Here is a 25683-nt window from a genome sequence, read left to right on the forward strand (position 1 = left end):
CCGAACCTTTCTGAGTCTCAGGTTTCTCATCTGTAAGATGTAGGTGGTATTAATAACCGTTTAGGTCACTTAAAGGAGATTAAGTGAAATAACATACCTGGTGACTAACCAAGCATTTAATGCCGACTTGATGAATTCGCGCTTACTCAAAAATGCCAGCCCACTCGCCGCCCTCCCCGGGGCACCTGCCTGCTTCTCAGAAGGAGCTGTAGTTTCCCAGTTTCACCTGGAGAAATACCTCCCACCTGGCGATTCCTTTGTATTGAATCAACTCCTCTTTGGGGAGGCAAATATGCACACACTTTTTGAGTCCGATAGGAAAACAACTTTGAAAGAGGTGGCATTGGCCGTAGGCTCATGCAGTTTTCCTTCTCCGACGGGGCTGTGGCCGCCCTGCCATCCACTAGGACTTGAGGTTAAAACCATGGCTGCCCTCCCTGGGGCATTGGCAACCTCTGCAGACAATTCTGATTGTGATCACTTGGGGAAGGGGTGCTATCGCTTCTAGTGGGTCGAAGCCAGGGATGCTGCTAAACGTCCTACGATGCCCAGGACCGCCCCCCATAACAACGTTTCTGGCCCGAATGTCAGCAGTGGTGGGTGAGAAAGCCTGCCCGGGGACTCCCAATCCACCCGCCAGACTGAGTGCAGCCCCCAGCCAAGGGACCATGCTCCTTCTCTCCCCAAGTACCACTCATGGGGTGCTGGGGTTTCTCGAATTCCTGAGAAAAGTCAGAGACGTCCCAGAACAAATGGTGATGTTGGGGATTTTTATTTTTCAGGTTCATGTGGCATGGAAAGATGACGGACTCAGGAGGGCCCCAGAGACGCACACTTTGATTTTTATCTACTTTGCTTTCCCAGAAAGTTCCTGAGAAGTCAGACTCTGTGCATAATATCGGGTAAGCATCTCTAGCTCCTCACCCTCTGAAATCTACCTGCAGACCAGGTTATTTGGTTCACAAGGGCATTGTTAAAGTATCACCTGGCAAAATAACCTGGGAAGTTAGTTCTGAGTAACTGATTGAGCAACTGAATCCTCTGTGATTTTTTTTTTCTAGAAGATTTCTTTGAATACCTTTCTGGACACGTTTTAGTGATCTCCTTTACTACCCATTGTGACTCTTGGTTAGGCAACTCCCACACTGGTTCTTTTTTCAGATAATTCACTCTTTTTTGTTTTGTTGTTTTGTTTTTGTTTTTTGCACACACATATATTTATTAATCACACCTTTTGTGCAAAGTATTTAATCCTTAATAAGAATATAAATATATATAAAAGGTATGTTTTGTTCCCTAACTTTTTTTTAAAAAAAAACATCTTTATTGGGGTATAATTGCTTTATAATGTTGTGTTAGTTTCTGCTGTATAACAAAGTGATCAGCTGTATGTATACATATATCCCCATATCCCCTCCTTCTTGTGCCTCCCTCCCACACTCCCTATCCCACCCCTCTAGGTGGTCACAAAGCACCGAGCTGATCTCCCTGTGCGATGCAGCTGCTTCCCACTAGCTATCTATGTTACACTTGGTAGTGTATATATGTCCATGCCACTCTCTTACTTTGTCCCAGCTTCCCCTTCCCCCTCCCCATGTCCTCAAGTCCATTCTCTATGTCTGCGTCTTTATTCCTGTCCTGCCCCTAGGTTCATCAGAACTTTTTTTTTTTTTTTAGAATCCACTCTTAATTTCCTGTGGTGCATGGGAATGGCATGAATAACTTCACTTTAGACAATTTACTGAACTCTTCTTTATCACCTTTTACTGATATCCCCAGCCTGCCTAAATTCATCTCCCCACTGCTTGCCTTCTTCAGCTATGCTGGTCAGCAGTGAAAACGTTAAAACCAAGACATACATGCCCAGTGGAGGGAAAGCAGAGGGCTGGAATTCCCCCTGACTGGAGAATAAATAATCCAGAACTCCAGAACTGGTGCCCACCGTGGGAAAAGGTATTTATTATTAGAAGAAAATAGAAGTGAAATAATTGGGTAGGGAAGTGGTATATTGTAGCTTGTGAGTTGTTTTCTTTTCTTTCCTGGATTATGTCTACCCTTGAAAACATGGAGGGCACTGATGGCCTTTCCTGAGGGATGACAGAAAACTTTTTGCCCCCGATCCCTTTTTCTAAGTCCAGAGAGGAGAAGAGCCAGCCTCTGAAATGGCTGTGCTGCCTTAGCAGAAGTCAAAATAAAATCTCACCTTTCAATGTGGATGTTTGGGTGTAGGACTGTGCACCCAGACTCCCCAGGCCGAGAGCATAGCCCCCCCCCCTTTCTCGGTGTTTGTCCATAGGCCTCCAGATAGAGGAATGGGCTCAAGTCCACTACTGAGCCTTCAGAGTAGCCCCCTGTCTCCCTAGGAAGCCCCAGTGTTTGGGTGGACCCTAACCTTGGCTACCGGCCCCCTCACACATTAGCCAGATACTTGTGAAACGTTCTGAAAGTGGCTCTCAGTATGCAACCTGCAGGTAGGCTTAAAAAACAAGGGTAGGGACTTCCCTGGTGGCGCAGTGGTTAAGAATCTGCCTGCCAGTGCAGGGGACGAGGGTTTGAGCCCTGGTCCAGGAAGATCCCACATGCCGCGGAGCAACTAAGTCCATGCGCCACAACTACTGAGCCTGCGCTCTAGATCCCGCGAACCACAACTACTGAGCTCACGTGCCACAACCACTGAAGCCTGTGCACACCTAGAGCCCGTGCTGCGCAACAAGAGAAGCCACCGCAATGAGAAGCCCGTGCGCCACAACGGAGAGCAGCCCCCGCTCGCCGCAACTAGAGAAAGCCCGTGCGCAGCAACGCAGACCCAACGCAGCCAAAATAAATAACTAAATAAAATTGACTCTTTAAAAAAAAAAAAACAAGGGTAGGATTTTTGGGTGAGATTTCCAGCAAGTAGAGGGAGAAAAGAGAACCACCCACAAGGTACAAGATACCACTTCCCTGTGCAAGTCTCATTTGCGGCTGATTATTCAGCTCTATACCACACGAAGGGAAAAAACCAGTCAGCCAGTAAGAAACCAGAGGACTCAATCAGCCCTGCTCTGGCTGAAATGAAACACTGGAGCCCAAGAGATCAGAATGAGTTCCCCAGGCTCAGCTCATGCATACTTGATATAATGGCTACAATAAAAGTCAGGAACACACACAAAAGGAGCAATTAAATGCTTCCTGAGAAGGAATCTGATAAAACTGATGGGAATGGGAACCCAAGTCTGATAAGAACAGGCAGAAATGAAATATGATCAGCAGCTTCCTTGATAGGTTTTCAGGGAAGCTCATTTTTGGTGGTTTAGTCATTTGTTTGAAAGAGACTCAGGTAAGCAGCTGCTGGAGATGTGTCTCTGCACGCAGGTCTGTCTGCTCCTGGAGCCAGGGATCAACTATGCAGGTGCTTACCTGGAGGAGAAGGAAAGAGGTAGCGCAGCTGGGAGACCCCAAATTAGAAGAGACATAGAGAGGAAGGGAGAGGGTCCCTGAGCCCCTCTCAGGTCCTGTCCACGGTACAGGTGTCACAGACTTTCTTGTTACTCCCGCCCCTGACATTTTTAGCTCTCCCCCTTCTAAGCCTTAGGAGAACATGGAGTTTTTCTCTTAATGATCTCTGGGGTTGCTCGCCAAAGATCGTGTGATAAGACAGAAACACAAGAATGTTCCTGGGATGGATTCAGAATGGTGTATTGCTCCCAAATACTGGGCTTTCCTCCGGTATAGATGGTACATTTTATACATCTTCAATGACATGGAAGCTAGTGAGAAAGCTCGTTGGCACAGACTGGAAACCTTCCTGCCCTGTCTGTCACAAGGGGGAAAAAAGATCCCAAGGGGTGAATGGAATTCCTGGGGGGTTTACCAGATTAGCCCCTTAGCATTACATCCGGTTAATGATCACCAGGGGAGGATGAACCCCTTCTGAGGGAGAAAGCGTAGGTCAATTTTGTGATGATGTCACTCACATGTGCACAGTACCAGCCTGGGAAACCTACATTCCAAACTCCTTTATCCTTAGGAAGACACGGTTTTAGCTAATCTACTTTGTTCTTCCCTCTTTTGTACCATAACATACACTCAACTCTGAGCACTGTTAAAGTATAATTTTCAAAAAGGTAAAGTCACTCCCATGCAAATACAGAGTGAACGTCAAAGATTTTATTCAATTCTTTGAATAAAGAGGGAACCAGAAAATATTAAGGCCTGGTCAAAGAACATTTGAGGAATTGGGTATTTATAGACAACTTAATACAGGAATGTTAGGATAAGATTGCTGCATTAGATAAAACACTGGTTAATGTCCTATAGGGCAATAAACCATAATTTGTGGGGTTATCTCGTCTGCTAGACAGAGATTATTTGCATCTCCATTGAATGCAAATCTACAAGCTTATATGTAACTTCACTAAATCTGGGAATTTTAATCAATAGTAATCATTAATGAAACAAAGTACATTCCCCTACATAACTCTTAGATGGACCTTTGCTCCCATGTGACACTGAAACAAGATACCATCCACAGTTTTGGCTTCTTTTTAAGTTTTAGATAGTTTTTCTTAATAGCGTCTTAAGATTAGGAGCAACATTTTTCATTTTGTCTGCCCCACTCTCACCCCAGCACCGCATCATCTTAGGCATGTAACATGCCCAATAGTGTTTATTGAAGGATGCATTTTTTAAAAATTAATTAATTTTTTTTTTGCCTGTGTTGGGTCTTCGTTGCTGCATGCGGGCTTTCTCTAGTTGCGGCGAGCAGGGGCTACTCTTCGTTGCAATGTGCGGACTCATTGCGGTGGCTTCTCTTGTTGCAGAGCACGGGCTCAGTAGCTGTGGCTCACAGGCTCTAGATCACAGGCTCAGTAGCTGTGGCGCACGGTCTTAGTTGCTCCGCGGCATGTGGGATCTTCCCGGACCAGGGCTCGAACCCGTGTACCCTGCATTGGAAGCGGATTCTTAACCACTGTGCCACCAGGGAAGTCCAAAGGATGCATTTTTATCAATGAGGGGAAGCTTTTCTAGTTCCCCAAGTGACATATACAGCATGTTTATCCCTATTGTTTATCACCCATTCTTTTTTTTTTTATCACCCATTCTTATTCATAGCTTTATGATTTTTTTTCCTAAAGATGCTTCACATAATAAGAATATTCTTATTTCTTTATCGTCAGGTCAGCCCAAGCCAGAGGTAACTTCGTATAAGAATGGTCAAACCATAGATGAGTGTGGCATTGTCTCCAGTTGTGAATTCTTTGAGAATCAATATATTCATCTATTACATCTCTGTTGGTAAGTGGATGTGCCTCTGTGGACTGTTCACTAAGAGACCCATGTTCTGTCACGTGCTGCTTACTATGAGGTAAGGCCAAAAGATTGGCTCCTGTTTGGTTTTTGAGTTCTGCTGGATGCGATTAGCAGTCATCAGACAAGGCATCCAGCAGTGACTCTGCTGAGCTCTGCCTGGTAACGCATCACACTCCTCTAATTTGCTGTCATTGATGGAATTACAGCTTTATCTAGAATTTTACTCAAGGTGGCCCGGCCATTTCCATTCATGAAATGGGCTCTTCATTTAATCTTATTCCCTCTGGAAAGTTAAGAAGCTTCATGGGATTTCAGCATCTGTCGCGGAACATTTCTTGTGTAAGAACGGAAGGAAGGAGAAGTGATGGACCCTGACCCCATAGCAAGTTGGTGGTGGAGTTAAGGCTAGAAACTGTACCTCCTGGCTTGGTTTGAGGAAGTAGCGTGGTCCAGTATAGTGGTTTCTCATTCTTTTTCGTTCCCCCAAGAACTATGTGTTTGGATGAAATCAGGAAGCTCCATGTGTGAAGTAGAGAAATGAAAACTCCTCTGGTTGAAGCTGGCTGGGGAGTCTGTGCTCTTGGTCCCCAGTGCTGCTGGATTGATCTTCATGTCACTTATGGTGGCTCTGAGGAGACTGAGGTCTGCAGAGCCTGGTATGAAAATGACTGGTAGGCATGGGTGTGTGTACATAGCCTCGGAGCTGAAAATAACAAAGTGAAGACTTGGGTTTGCATTTTAGTTCTGCCGTTTTCTGGCTGTGTGACCTTGGCCAGTTACTTAACCTCTCTGAAACTCAATCTCTTCATCCCTAAAATGGTGGCTGAGAGAATTAAATGATTTAGTGCTTGTAAAAGGCTTGTTATAGAGTAGTTGCTCAATAAAAGCTTTCTTATCTCCTCATCTATGCCTTTGTTTCAAAGTAAGGTCAGAGGTCATTTTACCATGGTTGAAATGCCTGACTCAACTGGCTTATGGCATATCAACCTGATAATTCCAGACATCCGTTTATTCATTCATTATTTACTTTTTAAATTATATTCATCAAGTAGCTACTATACGGCAGGCATGTTGCTTAATGCTGGGGTCGAAGTGAACAATGTGAACATTGTCTGCACCCTCATAAAACCTCAAGTCCATCAGGGAAGACAAGTGGTAAGCAAGTCATGCCCGCATGCTCCAATAGACTGGGAAGCAGCCCAGCTGCCACGGCTGCCCCTCAGCCATGGACTGGACTTCCTGCCTCTTCATTCCAATTTTGCCAAGGCCTTCCCCACTCTCCTCTTTACCCCATTCACCTTAGAATCTACCTGTACAGCTCACAGGCAATTCTAGTTACCCATGGATCTGGTACCCAGCCTCAAACATCCTCTTCTCCTTTGCACAGTCCCCGCATTGGGTGCTTATTTACTTCTCAGGATTAATGATTGTTCAGTAGACTGTGGGCCTCCTAAAGGCAGGAACCCTCTCTGTTTCACGTTAATACATTATCTATCTATTTATCTATCTATCTCTATCTATCTATCCATCCATCTCAAATATATATTTGTTGTTGTCGTTGTGGTTGTTAGTTTGCTTAGATCAGCATTGGCAAGTTTTTCTATAAAGGGCCAGATGGTAAATATTTTAGGCTTTGAAGGCCAGATGGTCTCTGTCACAACTCCTCAGCTTTGCCAGCATGGTGCTAAAGCAGCCATACACACAGACACACACACACAGACACACACACAAAAGCATGGTTGTGTTCCAATAAAACTTTATTTACAGAAGCAGTTGGGGGCCAGGTTTGGCTTGTGGACCATAGTTTGCAACCCCTGGTCTAGATGGCAAGATCCTTGGGAATATACACAGAGTACTTGTATATCTTCTGCTCTTCCCTTGTTCCTCTGAGCATGCAATACATATGTCTTGATTGACTCATTTGGGTCTTACACTAAGCTAAAATAGTATACTCACTTTTTAGCCAGAAGGGAAGCTTAATGTGTATTCTTTTACTGATGAGATACCATTTAGGAATTGAGACTTGCTATTGTTATTTGTTTTTTTATAGAGGACCAGGAATATAGGCAAACCCAACATCTGTAGGGTGTTAAGGAAGTTAAGAAGTAGCCATGGTGAAGCCCCAGGGTCAGGTGGGCAGGTTACATGGGAGAGGCCAACACAGGAAAGAGAAACTTAGCAAGGGAGCTAGTGCTGTGGAAGGGGCAGGGGGTCCTCATTCTCTGCTCTGAAGTCCAGCAGGGCAGTGGTTTATCGTAAAAATGAAAGGTTAAATGTGACAGAATGCACTCTTTCCAAGTTCCTGGCCTGCCCTTTTGAAAAGTAGACCCCTACTGGGACAAAGTATTCAGTCCTAAGGCAAGGAGAACGGTAGGGCAAGATAACAAAAGATGTGACTGCATTCTTTTCTGCTTAGTAGTAAATATGTGGGATACTAATAATCTTTAAAAGTTCGGGCTTTCTACACTAGTAGTTCTGAGCTGTAGCTGCCCATGAGCAGGGCAATAAAACCCACTAACGCTTGTCCTTCACCCTTGACAAAGTCAGTCCCCAGCCCAGGTGATTGTAATGTGTTGTCCAAGATGCAAAATACTTTACACCCGAAAACATTCATCTGCAAAGTAGTTTGACTTCTACCCGTTTATTAAGTGCTGGTTAAGAAAATGGGTGGGATATTGTGCAAATGCCTTTCAAAGACTGAAAGTGAGCTGTTCGTTACAATATTAGTCTTGAATTTTCTTGCCATTATCAATGCACCATAAATCACCTGATTAGCTCATAGTTTCCCAAAGAAAAGTACTTTGCTTCACCTACCTGGGTTTAGTCCTTCAGTCATTAAATCTGAGTTCTTAGATATTTGAAAGCTCCTGTTTCTGTGTTTCCCAGCTTTTTCTGGTTTAATAAACCTGATCTGCAGTTCTGCTTTGAGGCCAAGAGCCCTGCTTCCGTATTTATCCACACTCTTCATCTTGCCTCTTTCCTCAACCAGGTAGCACCTCTTCCCCCGTCCTTCCTGCGTTCTCCTCCTCATACCACCCTAATCTCGTACTTTGGGCAAATGAGACTGCTTGGAGAGATTGATCAGTGCTGTTGTGACCTTTCCATTACCACAGGTCAAGTGTGCTTGGCAGACAAAAGACATGGAAAGCCAAGAAAGCATTCCAAGAGAGAGAAACATCAATGATAACAGTATGGTTTGCACTGTAGCGTGAAATTTTTTTTTTTTTTTCCCTAAAGACATAGGGGTCGGGAGGAGGGGAAGAAAATGCAAATATTGATAGATGTTTTCTACCTCATAGTGAAAGCAAGTCACGAGGACGTGTATACAAATGGGGAACTGTGGTCTCTTATGAACACAATTTAAAGACAGGCAGCAAAGCAACAGATACAAATCTGTCCAGGAACCCACACCTAGAGAGAGACACTCCTCTCCGCAGCAAGGAGGCCTCTTTGGATGGTCACGGTCATGTCCACCAGTGCTGAGAGTGAGCCCAGGTTACAAGTGAGGCAGAAAGGAGGGAGGCGAGGGGGGTGGCCAGGGCAGGAGCTCCAACAGGGTAAGAGGGATGGAGAAGCAGCCCCCTTTTTTTTTTTTTTTTGCGGTACGTGGGCCTCTCACTGTTGTGGCCTCTCCCATTGCGGAGCACAGGCTCCGGACGCGCAGGCTCAGCGGCCATGGCTCACGGGCCCAGCCGCTCCGCGGCATGTGGGATCTTCCCGGACCGGGGCATGAACCCATGTCCCCTGCATCAGCAGGCGGACTCTCAACCACTGCGCCACCAGGGAAGCCCTGGAGACATTTTTGATTGTCACAGCTGGGAAGGGGTGCTACTGGCATCCGGGGGGTAGAGGCCAAGGAGGCTGCTGAATGTTTGACATTGCCCAGGGCAACACCCCACAGCAAAGAACCAGCCATTCTATAATGCCAGTAGTGCTGAGGTTGAGAAACGGTATAATAAACCACCACAAAACAAAACAGAGGGCCCTGCACCAGCAGCAGCTGATTATTTCTCATGAATCTGTGGGCTGGCAGTGGTTCTTCCCCTGGAGTTGCCTGGCCCACTCATGCTCACTCACGGACTTGAGTCAGTCTGGGGATTGGCTGGGCTGGAAGGTCCAAGATGGTCTCACCAACAGGTCTGGTAGTTGATGCTGGCTGTTGGCTGGGCCACCTCAGTTCTCCTCCACATAGACTGTTACCCTCCAGTTGGCTGGAACTGGCTTCCTATGTGTCGGTCTCAGGGGAGCAATCCAGGAGAAAGCTGCAAGCCCTCTTGAGCTCCTTCACAACACCATCCCCACCACGTCCCCTGGGCCAGAGCAAGTCACAGGGCCAGACCAGATTCAAGAGGCAGGAAGAGAGAGGCCACCTCTTAAAGAGTGGAGCAGGAATGTCACATTGCAACAGGGTGTACATAACTGGGTGAGAGGAATTAGTGGCCGCATTTTGTAATCTACTGTACCCTTAAGAGTTTAAAATAAGCTTTGCTGCTTGTGAGCTGTGTGGCATTGAGCAAGCCAGCTAACTTCTCTGAGCTTCAGTTTCTTCATCCGTAAAATGAGTGTTTGTGATGATGTATTGAGATGATTCACGCAAAATGATCAGCGAAGTGTGCAGGTCAGTGCAACAAGTATTTGTTGTTACTAATTATCACTTCCTGAAAGTCTTGTGTTCCCAGAATTACTCTGAAAGAATTACTCTGTCCTAGCATATAATACCAGGTGTGTTTAGAGCCAGAATAATTTTATATGAATAGTTTTGAAAATGTTAGAATCAATGGAGAATTTTGAAAGACAAGAAGGAAATGGATATTTAACAGGAGAGCTGTAACCCAGACACAGGGTTGAAGATGTTTTTGTCATACGTGTTTATACTCCAAACCCTGTTTGGATGGTTTTTAGAAGGTGGAATCTGTGATTTTCGTGACGTCTCGGCCTTCTCAGTTATTCCTCACATCTGGATGGACAGACAGACGCCAGGAGTCTTGGGACACTCCTGAAGCCACTCTGGTTTGTAGCTGGCAGGAGCTTGTTCATAAGTGCTTGTTGTCTGAGCCAAAGACTTTGGCCCCTGGAGGGACCCTCAGCCTCCTTCTCTGCCCAGGGAAACACAGATTCTTTCCCAAACATCTTAAAAACATGAGTTGCTGGTTATAAATGAGGCTGGGCAAATGAGTAGTGGTGAATCTGTTAAGAATATCTCCATTCCTGGAAGAAACACCTCAAGGCATGCATCCTGCTAAAGGTAGAAGTGTTACCATCAACTTCACTTACAAAGGACAGGAGATTATATCCACCATTGAAAGCAAGGATTTGAAGCCAGGTTGTCTGGATTTAAATCCCAGATCTACCTCTTACAAGCTGTGTCATCTTGGGCAAGTTACTTAACCTCTCTGGGCCTCCACTTCCTCACTTGCAAAATGAGGATAAAGATAGTACCTCCTCTATAGGGTTGGCACAGGGATTAAATCAACACATGCAAAGAATTTAGAATACTCTATAAATAATAGTTACTTTGTGCCATCTGAACATGTTCCCCACACTGAACTATACTTTTGGAACTGATTAAAAACAAGACAATTTAGAGGTAAGAAAGGTAGGTTAATAAAAAGGAATGAAATAGTGCCATTTGCAGAGACGTGGTAAGTCAGAAAGAGAAAAACAAATATTGTATAACATCGCTTATATGTGGAATCTAGAAAAATGGTACAGATGAACTTATTCACAATGCAGAAATAGAGACACAGAAGTAGAGAACAAACGTATGGATACCAAGGGGGAAAGAGGGTGGGATGAATTGGGAGATTGGGATTGACATATATACACTATTGATACTATGTATAAAATAGATAACTAATGAGAACCTACTGTATAGCACAGGGAACCCTACTCAGTGCTCTGTGGTGACCTAAATGGGAAGGAAATCTAAAAAGGAGGGGATATATGTAGACGTATAGCTGATTCACTTTGCTGTACAGCAGAAACTAACACAACATTGTAAAGCAACTATACTCTAATAAAAATTAACTTAAAGAAAAAAGAAAGGTAGCTTAGTTTGGCAGTGTTTTTCCTCTCTGCTATTTGCCTCTTGGAGGATAAAATATAATTAACACGTTTGATCAAGGACCCACTGGGTAGAAATAAAGATGACTGAATCTTGCTATGTCTTGGCTAAGAGGGAAAAGGCATTTCATCCAAGGTCAGAAAGCATTTTGTGAACTTCGTGTTCCCGTGAGCTTAAGTAGGTGTCACAAGTCTTAAGGAGGAGTGGTAGAGCTTTCTGGCACCAGGAAGGCCCCTGTGTTCCCAGCACGGAGCTGGGACGGGCTCCTGCGGCATTCTTCCTGAATGAATTCAGCAGATACGCTCTGTGGCCATTCCTCAGACCACTGCCTGGAACATTTCTGGAGTGAGTCCCAAGGGTGTGACAAGAAACACCCATTTGGTCCCCAGGATGATAGGTCCGTGCTGATAATCTGCTGCTCATTGCCACGTTCCGGTTTTAACTTTGGTAGGTAAGTGTCTCAGTGGAGTGGATGGTGATGGGAACCACGCCATGGGACACTCAGCTTTTCCTGTGTGCTCGCTCATCCTTTCCTGGGGACCAGACTTGAGCAGTTGCTCCCACCATGGTGCTGACTCTCAGGGCAGATCTATGCTAGTCTGGGGGCAGGTGACAGGTCAGTCCCTGAGCCCCTCCCCAGATGGTGGGACAGCCAGAGAAAGATACACTAGTCACTGGAAATTGGACACACGCTGAATGGCTCGGGAAAGGCCATTCCATCGACACCTTCTGAGAACTTAGAGAGGACCAATAACATGAGGGAAGCTCTTGGGCCAACTGGGGTTCAGTCTCACTTTGTAATCACAGAATCATGGGCTGACATTTCTGAGGACTGAAAAGATAGAGAGAGAAAGCGGGGGTCGGGGTGGGGAGAGAGGACAAGCTCTCTGGTGTCTCTTTCGAGAGGACAGGCACTAATCCTGTCACGAAAGCCCCACCTAATCACCTCCCAAAGGTCCCGTTTCCAAATACCATCATATTGGGAGTTAGGGCTTCAACATATAAATTTTAGGGGGACATAGTTCAGTCTACAGGATTGCCCCAGATATGGAAGGTGTCCCAACCACTTGCAGGGACAGGCTTGGACCAGGCCAGTGGGGGTATATGGGGGACCACTGGTTAAGGATCAGAGATTTGGGCTTCCCTGGTGGTGCAGTGGTTAAGAATCCGTTTGCCAATGCAGGGGACAAGGGTTCGAGCCCTGGTCCGGGAAGATCCCACATGCCACGGAGCAACGAAGCCCGTGCGCCACAACTACTGAACCTGCACTCTGGAGCCCGTGAGCCACAACTACTGAGCCCACGTGCCACAACTACTGAAGCTCGTGTGCCTAGAGCACATGCTCTGCAACAAGAGAAGCCGCTGCAATAAGAAGACCGTGCACCGCAACGAAGAGTAGCCCCCGCACGCCGCAACTAGAGAAAGACTGCGCAGCTACGAAGACCCAGCACAGCCAAAAATAAATAAATTTATTTAAAAAAAAAAAAGAATCAGAGATTTGCAGCACTCTGCGAGGCCATGTGTAGATACTTACAAGGGCTGGCTCCAGAGTCATACCGCCCAGGTTCAAGTGTCAGCCTCTTAATTGGGCATGTAGCTTATCTTCTATCTGCCTCAGTTTCTATATCTGTAAAGTGGGAATAATAACAGTATCTACCTTGCAAGGCTGGGGGAAGATGACCTGAGATAATACACATAAGGTTTTCAGAACAGTGCCTGTTACTTAGCAAATGCCAGGTAAATGTTCACTCTTTTTACCCTGAGGTCTTTTGTGATTCGTTTGACACAGTTAGTCACTCTCAGTCATAAGAGTTTGAAAGTGCAGTCAGGCTGCCTGCCCGTGTCAGAGAAGATGAGGTCAAGCAGATCTTGGAATTCTTGAATGAGAATCTTAGTGCAGATTCCAGAGCTGGTATAGTGTGACCGCTGCTTATATAGGTGTTAACAAGCCAGGCTCCGTCCAAAGACATGGACTCTACCCAGGTAGGCAGGACAGATGCAAGACTGTATGTGAAGCTTGGGGCAATGATTCAGTCCAGATCTTGAAGTATTAACTCAGTTCTGAGCCATTAGTGAGCTCCAGTGTTACTCAGGCCCACAGGGCCTTTTCCCTTGCTCTTCCCTCTACCTGGAATGTTCTCTCCCCAGATAACCCCATGGCCAGTTCTCTTACTGCCTTCAGGTTTCTGCTCAAAATCACCTGATCACTGAGACCTTCTCTGACCAGCCATCTGGTCAGAAAAAATAGCACTCACGGGCTTCCCAGTGGCGCAGTGGTTAAGAATCTGCCTGCCAATGCAGGGGACACGGGTTTGAGCCCTGGTCCGGGAAGATCCTACATGCCGCGGAGCAACTGAGCCCGAGCGCCGCAACTATTAAGCCTGCGCTCTAGAGCCCATGAGCCACAACTACTGAGCCCGTGCACCACAAGTACTGAAGCCCGCGTGCCTAGAGCCTGTGCCCCGCAACAAGAGAAGCCACCTTAATGAGAAGCCCGTGCACTGCAACGAAGAGTAGCCCCCGCTCGCCGCAACTAGAGAAAGCCCGCGTGCAGCGACGAAGACCCAACACAGCCAAAAAAAAAAAAAAAAAAAACAAAATAGCACTCCCTGCCTGCCCCCAGCGTATCCTGCCTTCCTTATCTTGCTTTCCTTTTCATGTAGCATGTGACGTAATGTATGTATGTGTACACACACACATTTAACAGCTTTGCGTAGGTATGATGGCTACACAGTGAACTCTGTGCATTTAAAGTGTTCAATTCGGTGAGCTTTGACACGTGCACACACACATGGAACCATCACCGCCACCAAGAGAGTGGACACACCTGTCCCCTCAAAAGATCTCTCGATGCCCCTTTGCAACCCCACTTTCCTGCCCTCTGTGTCTACCCGTCCTCACACAACAACTGATCTGCTTTTGGTCGCTGGAGACTAGTTTGTCTCTTCTAGAGTTTGTATATGTATGAGGCCGTGGAGCATGCACTCTTTTGTAGCTGGCTTCTTTCACTTCCACATAAGTATTTCGAGAATAACCTGTGTCATTTGGTGTGTCAGTGGTTCACTTCTTTTATGGCTGAGCAGTGTTTCTCAGTTTCATGGTTTGGATCTAGCAGAATTGTTATTCCGTTGATGGACACTTGGGTTATTTCCTGGCATGGTATATATTTATTTGTATTTTTCTTTGTCGTGAGTTTCCCCCAACTGGAAGGTCAGTTCCATGGGAGCAGAAACTTGTCTGATCTGTTCCCTGCTGGACCTCCAGTGGCCAGCGCCCTCTCAACAGGAATTCGATAAAGAGTTGTGGGTTGAATTAGGCAATGCATATAGTGCTTTTGTTATATTCTTTACTGAGTCCTGATCTGAGGGGAGAGGAAAGAGCTGCTGGGGTTCAGGACACGCTACCCCCAAATATGGTACCTTGGCATATGGAAGATCTTAAGTTGAGGGAAGTTTTTTAAATGGAAGAAGAGGAGGATCACTCTGACCTTCTCCCCTCGCCTTTCTTCCCTGAAACAGGTCCTAAAACTCCCCTGTGAAAGGTGTGTCCCCTGTACCAGGAGGAGGGAAGGCCTTGAGATGGGGAAACTGGAGCCAAGAACTCTGTACAAACAAACCTTGTTAAACTCCCCCTTCTCTTCCTGTTACCTCTTCACCATTTACCACCCACAGCCCAAACCTTTCGTCTTGTCAGTTCTTCACAAATTTATTGTTTCTGTGTCTAAAAGCTTCCTACTCTGGTCACTTCTTTGGGTCTTCATTCTCTTGTGAAGGCTCCACGTACGTGTACAAATTCAATGGACTTCGTATGCGTTGCTCCTGTTCATCTGTGCTTGTCAGTTTAATTTCTCCTCCCCCATAGAGCCATTCTCCGGACAGCCATCTGAACCCCGGGGGAAGGATCTGAATTATGGTGGCTTCTTGGTGGTCAGCCTGCTGGCACTGTAGCGGCTGTGCTGCTGAAGGGGTTGGGAAGGTGGGGAATAATGTTAAAAGGTCTCCTGCAGGAGCTGTAGGCCAAGGCCACCATGTCAGTGGCTCCTTGTCACCCATTAAGCTGCAGGGAGCCTGAGTTTCTGGTCACTCTGTGGCTGCCCCCTTTCTGGCCATGTCATTCCCCACTCCCTGGGCCGCTGCCCCAGTGGGCTGGGAATGCTTCCTCCTTGCCAACCCTGCCTAGCCTTCCCCCAGCATGGGCCTGCTCCCCCCGGCCCCGTGCCAGCGCCCTGCTGTCCTGTCTGCTGCCAGCACCGGGCCTGCTCACCCAGTGGGCCCCAGGAGATGGGAGCGAGGCTGAGGTGCAATGAGGTGGCCCGGTGAAGATGTCTAAGAGGTTCACAGCTAGCGCCAAGGCTCCTACGACAGAGCAGCAGGCAAAGAGAAGCAATTAAATTGTGATGGGTTTCTTCCCTGACCACAGTCTCCAAGGCTGCTTTTGAGAGAGAAGTTCTTGGGTCTGGTTTTGCACGTTCCCCCCTGCCTGGGTCGAGCAATTAGATTTTTAAAAAAGCAAAACCAACCTGAACAGCCACTGAGTTCCATGGTGGGGGGCAGCTGCTGGGCGTTTACTGGGGACCCCTAACCACCAGTCAAGTGGTAGATGCTATTTTTCTGAGAATTTAATAAAGGGACCTTCACTCTTCATAGATAACGGCAGAGCCATGGAGCTGGAAGCGACTCCAAGACCTTGTCGCTCAGAGTTGATTTCCCCTGGAGGCTTGTTAGAATGCCAGAGTTCCAGCCCTCACCCCGACTGGCAAATCAGATTCGGCATTTTAACGAGATCCCAGGCGATCTGTGTGCACAGTAACGCACGAGAGGCCCTGCTCTATGGATTACCCCGCTTCTGGCTATACATTACTCCTGGGGAACTCTTAAAAAATACTGAGGGGCTTCCCTGGTGGCACAGTGGTTGAGAGTCCGCCTGCCGATGCAGGGGACGCGGGTTCGTGCCCCGGTCCGGGAAGATCCCACATGCCGCGGAGCGGCTGGGCCCGTGAGCCATGGCCGCTGAGCCTGCGCGTCTGGAGCCTGTGCTCCGCAGCGGAAGAGGCCGCAGCAGTGAGAGGCCCGCGTACCGCAAAAATAAAAAAATAAAAAAAATACTGATACTCAGGTGCTACTCCCAAGAAATGCTGATTTAATTAGTTAAATGCAATTGATCTAGTCCAATTCCTTTACTTTATGTATCACCCAAGACCCGAGTGATCAGGGGACCCATCCAAGTTTCTAACAACTGGTTAGGAGCAAAGCTAGGATTACCCAAGAATCATGTCCCCACAGGGCCCCGGGGTCTCGTCCTGTCACTCACGCATCTCATTCTACCAGGGCCGTCCTCCAAAACAAAATCTGCTAACACACGTGCTGGAGTATAACTCAAAAAGGAGTGATCGTGTGTACTTCCTTGAAAAACAAGAATTCATGGGGGGCCTACAATATACCAGGTACTGTTCAAGACCCTGGGGGTTTTTTGTTTGTTTGTTTTTATTTTAATTTTCCAAAAGCATTGTTTTTGTTTATACAAAGTACTACCCACTTCGGAGGCGGGAGGAGTGAGAGGGGTTCTTTTTCAATCCAGGGGCCTCCATATTCTTGTTCTGTCCTGACCAAACACACAGGCAAGCGGCATCATTTGGTAAACTGACTGCAATGTTTACTCTCTCTGCTAGTGTAACAAGGTGATATCAATCTCTGCTTCTGTAAGAATCCTGAATTTAGGATTTTGGCTGTCACTACTCCAACTTCTATTTCTGAAGGTTTGAAATCAACTGATGGAACAGTAGACAGGCACATAATCACAGTTTCCCCTGTCTGTTCAACTCTCCGATCAAATTTCATCTCCACTTTTTTTTTTTCAAGGAAGCTGGTTGAGGGAATTCCCTGGCGGTCCAGTGGTTAGGACTCTGCGCTTCCACTTCAGAGGGCACGGGTTCGATCCCTGGTCGGGGAGCTAAGATCCCACATGCCACACGGCGAGGTCAAAAAAAAGAAAGGAAGCTGGTTGACTCTTGCTGCAGTGGCTTTAAACCCACAGTGGTAGCAGCACAGTGAAGTCCCCAATCTCATGGAGTAGGGATGAGAGGGGGAGTCACACATGAGACAGACCAGTAAAACCAGTAAAGTGGTGACAAACAGTAAAGGAAAGCCAGGGAGGGAAGGCGTGTCAGGGGAGGAAAGTGCTCTCCAGTGAGCTGCTGGGAGCAGAGATGCGATGGGCAGGAGTGGAAGGGGGGCGTGATTATTACCTGGGGAAGAGTGTTCTCATCAGAGGGAATAGCAAGGGCAGAAGGAAGCCCGGAGGTGGGACTGTGCAAGGTCCCTGTGGCTGGAGAGGGTTGAGGGAGGGGACAGCCGTAGGAGAAGAATCCCAGAGACAAGACTGTTGGGTCTTAGAGGCCATGATCTGTGCACGTTGAATCTTATTTTGAATGAGATGCAGACACACAGGAGGGTTTCTAAACAGAGAAATGATCTCTTCTGGCTTCGTTGTAAAAGGATGCTGCTGGGCTGCTGTGGGGTGAATGTTCTGTCTATAGCGTAGACAGGGCACAGTGGGGGGAGACCTGCAGGCAGCGACTCGGTAATTCAGACAAAAGGTGCAGGGGCTTGGTCCACGGTGGTCCTGGAGAAGGTGGCAGGAAGCCAGCAGGCTCTGGATGCATCTGACAGCACCAGATATGCTGCTGCTGGACCGGATGCTGGAGGGGAGTAGAGGACCGACTCTAAGGTGTGCAGCCCGAGCAATCGGCAGAATGGAGTTGCAGATGTTTTTGAGATGAGAAGCGGGTTTGGATGGGAAAATCGAGGTTTGTTTTGGAGCATGCTGGGTATTTAAATAAACTAACAGTATCAGTCCTTCGGAATTCTAAGCTAACTTGCTTTTTTGAAAGAGCTCTGGGTCCTCTGAGCCTATGTCCAGTGATACGTTGTTCTCTGTCCTGCTCTCAAGAGGCCATGTCTTTCACAGGTGGATTTGCAGTTTAATCTAGGAGTCTTTGTATTGTCACAATGTCCCTTGAGATTTCTGGGACCCTAGCTGGCTTGGTGGCCTGTTGGTGAGGTGCGTGGGGATTGTTTGCGGCTACGCTTGAGTTTTCTTTTGATAAGAGAGGTCAGTCGTCTGTTAACTAAGCCTGTTGGCAGTAAGGCCATGAAATGTTTTCCTTTCTGAAGTCAGTTAGCTCATTTCTTGTTCAGAGTGTCTGGTTGGTCTGCATTTGGTCCCAGAGGCTCAAAAAGCTGTCAGGGCTTCCCTGGTGGCGCAGTGGTTGAGAGTCCGTCTGCCGATGCAGGAGACGCAGATTCGTGCCCCGATCTGGGAAGATCCCACATGCCGCGGAGCAGCTGGGCCCGTGAGCCATGGCTGCTGAGCCTGCGCGTCTGGAGCCTGTGCTCCGCGACGGGAGAGGCCACAACAGTGAGAGGCCCGCGTACCGCAAAAAAAAAAGAAAAAAAAGAAAAGAAAAGCTGTCAGAAGCTCAGCACTTTTGTGCCAAATGGAAGCCAGGAAACCACTCCCCGGACAAGGCCAGGCTGAGATCCCTCCTCTGCCATCCACCTACTGGCTCCCCTACGTCCTTCGCTAGGTACCCGGAGCTAACGTTCATTTAGCTCAGCGCTATCTGAGCCCTGACTGCTCATCACAGTCACTTGGGAGGCTTAAAAAACACCAAGGGCAAAGCCCTTCACCCTGAGATGCTGCTTAATTGATTTTTTTTTTGGGGGGGGGCCCTGGCACTGGTATATTTTTCCCTCTTTTATTTATTTTTTATTTTTTTTGCGGTACACGGGCCTCTCACTGTTGTGGCCTCTCCCGTTGCGGAGCACAGGCTCCGGACGCGCAGGCCCAGCGGCCATGGCTCACGGGCCCAGCCGCTCCGCGGCATGTGGGATCTTCCCGGACCGGGACACGAACCCGTGTCCCCTGCATCGGCAGGCGGACTCTCAACCACTGCGCCACCAGGGAAGCCCCCCCCTCTTTTAAATAGATTATTTTTTCGAGCAGTGTTAGGTTCACAGCAAAATGGAGCCGAAAGCACAGTTTCCATATCTACCCGCTGTCCCCAGCGCAGACTCTCCCGCTGTCTGCGTCCCCCATGAGACTGGGATGTTTGTTACAACTGATGAGGCTCCACCGACACGTCGTTACCAGCCAAAGTCCAGGGTTTACATCAGGGCTCACTCTCGGCATCGTACAACCTATGGGTTTGGGACAATGCGTAGTGACATCTATCCACCAATATAGTATCATACAGAATTGTTTCACCGCCCTAAAAATCTTCTGGCACTGGTATTTTTTTATAAGCACTCCAAGGGATTCTAGGGTTCAGCCAGAGCTGGGAACTACCGATCTAGAGCTTCGTGTGTGCCAGGTCCTGCTTTAAGCACTTTACAGGAGTGAACTCGCATAATCCTCATGTCACCCCCTGGCGTAGGCCTATTTATTGTCCTGAGCCACTCAGTAGCTTGTCCAGTATGACATGGTGGACGGGCAGCATGTGAACCCAGGCAGGCTTGCCGCTAAGTCTGTCCCTTACCCATTATACACTGTACTGACTTGGTAGCCCGCTTCCCCGATCTGCTCAGAACTGCACCTGAGTGAAGAGGAAAAGTAGAATTTCCCTGGCGCTTCTCTCCTGAGCAGAATTCTGTGCTTCCAACCCACAGCGCCTATCCTTCAGGGCCCTCTCCCCACACAGCTCATTTCTTCTCTGTCCCTTACACACGACCTGCTTGTTCCAGCTCCGATACATCTGCCGGGAATGCCCTCGCCTCGTCCCCATCTAGCCAAAGTCTGATTCTCCCCTCTGGGCTCAGGTTACCCGCTCCTGGCTCCGTTCCCTGAGATCCAGGCCACCCTGACCTCTCCCCTCCAATCCACCAGAAGCGCTCACTGCCTCAGCTGTGCCTTTTGGAATATGATGACACTGGAGTTTGCAAATCACATGCTGCTCCCTGCTTAATACCTGAAAATCTTATCTCTCAGCAAAATTGGTAGCTCCCCCAGGGAAGGAAACAAGTCTTTTTCCACCCATTTTTTTCTCTCCCTTTTCAAGTCCCATGCAGTGTGCCGGGCATATGTGGTCGTAGGTCCAACAGGACACATGGGAGGATGGGGTGTTCCTGCTTAGCAGAGGCCTCAGGAGAGTGGGAGCACACCTTCCTCACCCTGGTACCCTGTGCAATGTGGTGAGCATCTCACAGAATGATTTCCACTCTTCCCTAAATGACTGCTCTGATCTGCTTCCCAGTGAATTGGAGCCTGAGGTCCAAACCCTTCAGTCTGGGATGGAAAATCATTCACCCTCTGGGCCCTGCCCACCTCCTGGTGGGCGACTCTTCGTCCTCACTGGCCTGGGTCCACCCCACTTTCTGCCTGTGGTTTGGCGTAAATATTAATTGCATCCCTCCTCACTCTCTAAAGCGTCCTGCTTCAACAGTAAATCATGCAGTTGCCCTAACTTTCAGCTCAGCACTCCGCCGGCTTCCAAATGAAGCATGGTTTGTTGTTTTCCGTGAGGGCCCAGAGCTTTCCTATCTCCTCTCACCTTTGGCCGTTCCTTCTGCCCGGAGTGATCAGCCCCCTTCCCAACCTCAGGCGTGTACCAGCTTTCCTGCCAGAATCCTACTGTGTATTTCCTAGATCTGCTTCAGCTTTCAAGTTCCCAGGACACCATTATCATGTGCCACCCCCCTACCCCCAAATTTCTATAATTGGTCTGATTTTTAATGGTTAGCACGTACTGTCCTGGAGCTGCTTATATAGACACCTCGTTTCCCTTATTGGGTGGGGAGCTCCTGAGGCGGGCCTAGGAATTTAACAACTTTATCCATACAGCAGCTAACTCAGTGCCTTACACGTGGGAGATGTTTCTTCTTTTTTTTAGTTGTGTAACTTAAGAGAGTCGCGTCTTCTTTGGACCTCAGTTCTAAAATCTGTAAAATAAATCATCTCTGTATCAGTCAGGGTCTAACCAGAAAGACAGCAACCAAGCATTAAATGCAGGGTTACACAGGTGATGGAGGCAAACAGGCGGATATATTCCCATATCCTTCACGCTATTTCTGGTTGCTAGTCTGTTCCAGCTATTTGTCTGTTCTTATGGTCATAATCTGTGTGTGTGTGTGTGTGTGTGTGTGTGTGTGTGTGTGTGCTAGTAGTGGTGTAGTATAGTGAAGACAGAGATTTTATAATACTGTTCTTTTTTTTTTTTTTTGCGGTATGCGGGCCTCTCACTGCTGTGGCCTCTCCCGTTGCGGAGCACAGGCTCCGGACGTGCAGGCTCAGCAGCCACGGCTCACGGGCCCAGCCGCTCCGCGGCATGTGGGATCCTCCCGGACCGGGGCACGAACCTGTGTCCCCTGCATCGCCAGGCGGACTCTGAACCACGGCGCCACCAGGGAAGCCCCTGTTCATTTTTATTAGGGGAATTTGCAGCTAAAATCCCTAGCTGCAAATTTGTTTTGCATTTGTTTTCCTTTTGATCAATTTCTTGAACCTAATATGGTTTTTGACAGTTTTGTCCAGTTTCATAGTTGCTATTGGAAAAGGGGATTTACTAACTTCTTCCTCTGCCATATCTGGAAGTCCCCATATTCATTGATTTTTGAGTGTGGATCCAGCCTTGTTTTTCTCAGATAACCTCACTTGTTTAGAATGTATATATTTTTCTAAATATTGTGGATTCGGCTGGCTAATATTTTTAAGGACTTTTGCTGATATTGGGCAGTGAGATCCTCCAGAGATTAGCATCAGCAGGAAGCCGCCATCCCCTATCTGCAGAGACAAAGGGAGGCGGCAGGGCTACCAGTTCCGGATGGGCCTGTCCTGTAGGACCTGGAGCTACAGGAGGGTAGAAATGCCTGCTAGAAATGCCACCTGAAGCTGGCTTCTCATGTCTTCCCACCCTCCCATCTCCTGCCTTCTTTTGGTCAAATGCAGCAGAAAGCTGGTGGTCCTGGGAGCTGGGGAGATGCAGCCTCCAGGGGCCAACTCTGTGATACAGAGCAAAAGAGGGGACGCGGTGGGCAGAGTGGGTGGGAGGTAGGCAGTCCCTGGAGGAGCACGGCCCAAAGGACCCCTTCAGCTCTCCAGGTGTGCGGCTCAGTACATCTGTCGGATAAATAACTAAATAAATTGGTACATGTACCAGGAATCTCCTCATCAGGTTTGAAATATGTCCAGCTGCTTATGGAAAATTTCAAGAAATTCTGTGTGTTTCTAGTGTTGGAATTCTTCCATCTGTATAATAAATATAGCTTTGGGACATATAAGGGGCTTGCTTATTCCTTTAGTTATTCTGAATAAGTCAATTTATAAAATGGATAGCAGCAGTTAGGCAAGTCATAAAATACAGACACTTAGTGTCAGAAAATATTATGACCCTCACCAGGTGCTGTGACTGCATAGAGGACGAGGATGTCATCATGTAAGTATTTACTGAGCCCAGCCTCTCCCCTTCATGCTGCACGGCCAGGCATGGCTCAGGGAGGGGGCGGGGAGACACTGCAGACTGCTTGTTCCCAGATCTTGTTTTCTTCCACTGGAAGGTGGAATACGTAATAAAATAGAATAATATCTGAAATTCAGAGAGGATTCCAAATCTTACCTCTAGCCAGTAGTTTCAGCTTCCACTCCTATGAACTCTGTCTTCAGGGCTCCTGGCCAGATTGCACAGTTTGAGCGTCAGCAATTTTAACATTGTTGGGAGAGTTTTTTGGGAAGCAGGCAAATGACCTCCAGGAGACAAGAGGGGAAAGGAACAGCGACAGGAGCTGGGCTAATCTGCTTTTCAGTCCAGATGGGGAGTAGTAACTTATTTTATTTGTGCCAGTGGAATCATGAATAAATAAATGTATGAAATAATGCATTTGAAAACACAACACCCTTAGGGGATGATGCCGGTGATGGTGATGATGATGGTGACTGAAGTGTAGGGATTTAAAAGTATATCCGGCAAGATGGGAGTAAAGACACAGACCTACTAGAGAATGGACTTGAGGACATGGGGAGGGGGAAGGGTGAGGTGGGACGAAGTGAGAGAGTGGCATGGACATATATACACTACCAAATGTAAAATAGATAGCTAGTGGGAAGCAGCCACATAGCACAGGGAGATCAGCTCGGTGCTTTGTGACCACCTAGAGGGGTGGGATAGGGAGGGTGGGAGGGAGACTCAAGAGGGAGGGGATATGGGGATATATGTGTATGTATAACTGATTCACTTTGTTATAAAGCAGAAACTAACACACCATTGTAAAGCACTTATACTCCAATAAAGATGTTTAAAAAAAATAAAATAAAATAAAAGTGTATCCGTTTGGATAGGTCTTTTGCACTGGTAGCTAAAGAAAAAAATGATTCCATGTCTTTAATTGCACTTGTTACATTCTGTTCCCCAACCCCTGTCTTCATGTTCTTATTTTATAGCGTTATTAGTCCTATGGATACTTGCCCTGGGCTCTTAGTTCTCACTCACATTTATAACACTTGCTCACAAGGCACAAAACCATCCTAAGTTGGTGTGATCCCAAGGAACTTCTAGAATTAGCGCCCCTCCCCGCCTCCTGCCACCCCACCTCCACCCCAGCATGGATGGAAACCAGCCTCCTCCTTCCCAGGTCAACGTTTGGGTTAGCCCATTGTTTGCGACGATTGTTATCCACTGCTGCAGGCAGCCATGATGTTAAATTATCGCCTCTGAATTTTTTGGACAGATGCCCTCAGGGAAAATATTGTTCATGCTGGGTGAGCTCTGAATCAGGTCACAGAAAGACAGTCTCATGAGTGAGGTCTTCCAGGAAAGCACCAGACAGGTCAAATCGTGATGATTCCCTGGGAATGGGGCTTTGGAGTTGCTCCAGCCCTGTTCTGCTTCCTTCAGTGGCTGCCAGGCTGCTAATTTTCACTGTGATTGTGGGCTCTTGGTTCCCGAGGCTGCCATGGAGCTAGGGATGGGGGGAGAGGACTAGGGCAAGTTAAACTGCAAAAAACTCACTGTTCTTACTGAGATTCAGCCATTTTTTGTTGAATAAATGCTACCTACATGGCCTTTGGCTGACGTTTAGAGCTCTGAAAAAGTTGATTCAGACAAATTTCGCCAGTGTTCTTGTTGCTTTTATAAAGGAGGAAACTTCCAGGCGTCCTTATTTCACAGTTTTTGCTGATGCCCTCCATCTTCTACCTCTACCATGCCATTTAGCACAGAATTGACTTACGTCATTATGATAAGTGAATATTTATATTATTTTCTTAATTTAGAAATTTGGAAAACTTGTATCCTTTGTTATAAGCTTGATAGTTTCCCAATAGTTCAAAATTGTTCTTATACAATCAGTAGTAATATTAAGGAATGGGAATCTTAAACATATTGTATATTGAACCATATTAATATTTGGAGATCTTATGAACCAAGTTTTTCCAAATGACTAACACATGATGTTACAAAATCATACATGGGTTAGAGATGTATGTAAAATACAATTTAGACCAATGGACTCTATGTAACAAGTATGAAAAATTCACTGGTATGGTTTCAGATTCCACATTGCAACTAATCTTTGTGTAGTATCAAAGAGGTTATCTGCAATCATATGAAAAGACCATTAAAATACTGCTTCCTTTTCCAACTACATATCTGTGTGTGGACAGAGTTTCCTCATACACTTCAACCCAAACAATGTGGTGTATCACATTGAAAACAGAAGCAGATACAAAACTCCAGCTGTTTTCTATTAAGCCACATGAAAAAATGTAAAGCAATACCACTCTTCCAATTTTACTTTGTTTTGGAAAAATATGGGTATTTTTCATAAAAATATGTTATTTATGCAAACATGTAATGAGTTAATTTTTGTTATTTTTGAAGGGATAAACAAATGTTTTTGATTTTTCTCAGTTTTAATTTTAATATGGTCAACATTGATGGATATAACCTCCATAAACAAACGTTCTTTGAGCGTTCAATTATTTTTGAGGGTTTGAAGGGGTCCTGCGGCCAAAATGTTTGAGAACCTCTGGTTTAGGCTAATTCCAGACGGTTCAAGCTCAGAAGAAGCTCCATCTACTTAAGGTCACATGCATCCCTTTTTCTCTGATATGGAAATGTTTAACTTAGAAAGAACCTAGAGTATTCAGGCAAGATTTTCACAGCAAAGTGGAAGAAGGCTGCTGTCTCCTTCAGGCAAAAGGAAAGGTATGCAAGGAGAGAATGCAATTAATTGTTCAGGGAAATTCTTCCAGGATGGTTTTGCATTCCTGTCAAATCACTGTGGGGCACACTCTGCCAGCATCTTGCAAAGATTCTAAACCCCCGATGCTACGTTCAT

The 25683-nt window shown here is 46.8% G+C and overlaps 1 protein-coding gene across 2 annotated transcripts in view; it reads left to right on the forward strand.

The window, feature by feature from the left end:
• ALPK2 (alpha kinase 2) overlaps positions 1-25683 on the forward strand; it is a 154143-nt gene that overhangs the window by 38020 nt on the left and 90440 nt on the right. For both annotated transcript variants that reach the window (XM_049697699.1, XM_033424931.2), the window contains exons 2-3: positions 783-902; positions 5160-5277. The gene's annotated coding sequence lies outside the window, so the exon portion shown is untranslated. The remainder of the gene's footprint in view (positions 1-782; positions 903-5159; positions 5278-25683) is intronic.

Source organism: Orcinus orca, chromosome 15, assembly GCF_937001465.1.
Source record: "Orcinus orca chromosome 15, mOrcOrc1.1, whole genome shotgun sequence".
Taxonomy (NCBI): Eukaryota; Metazoa; Chordata; class Mammalia; order Artiodactyla; family Delphinidae; genus Orcinus; species Orcinus orca.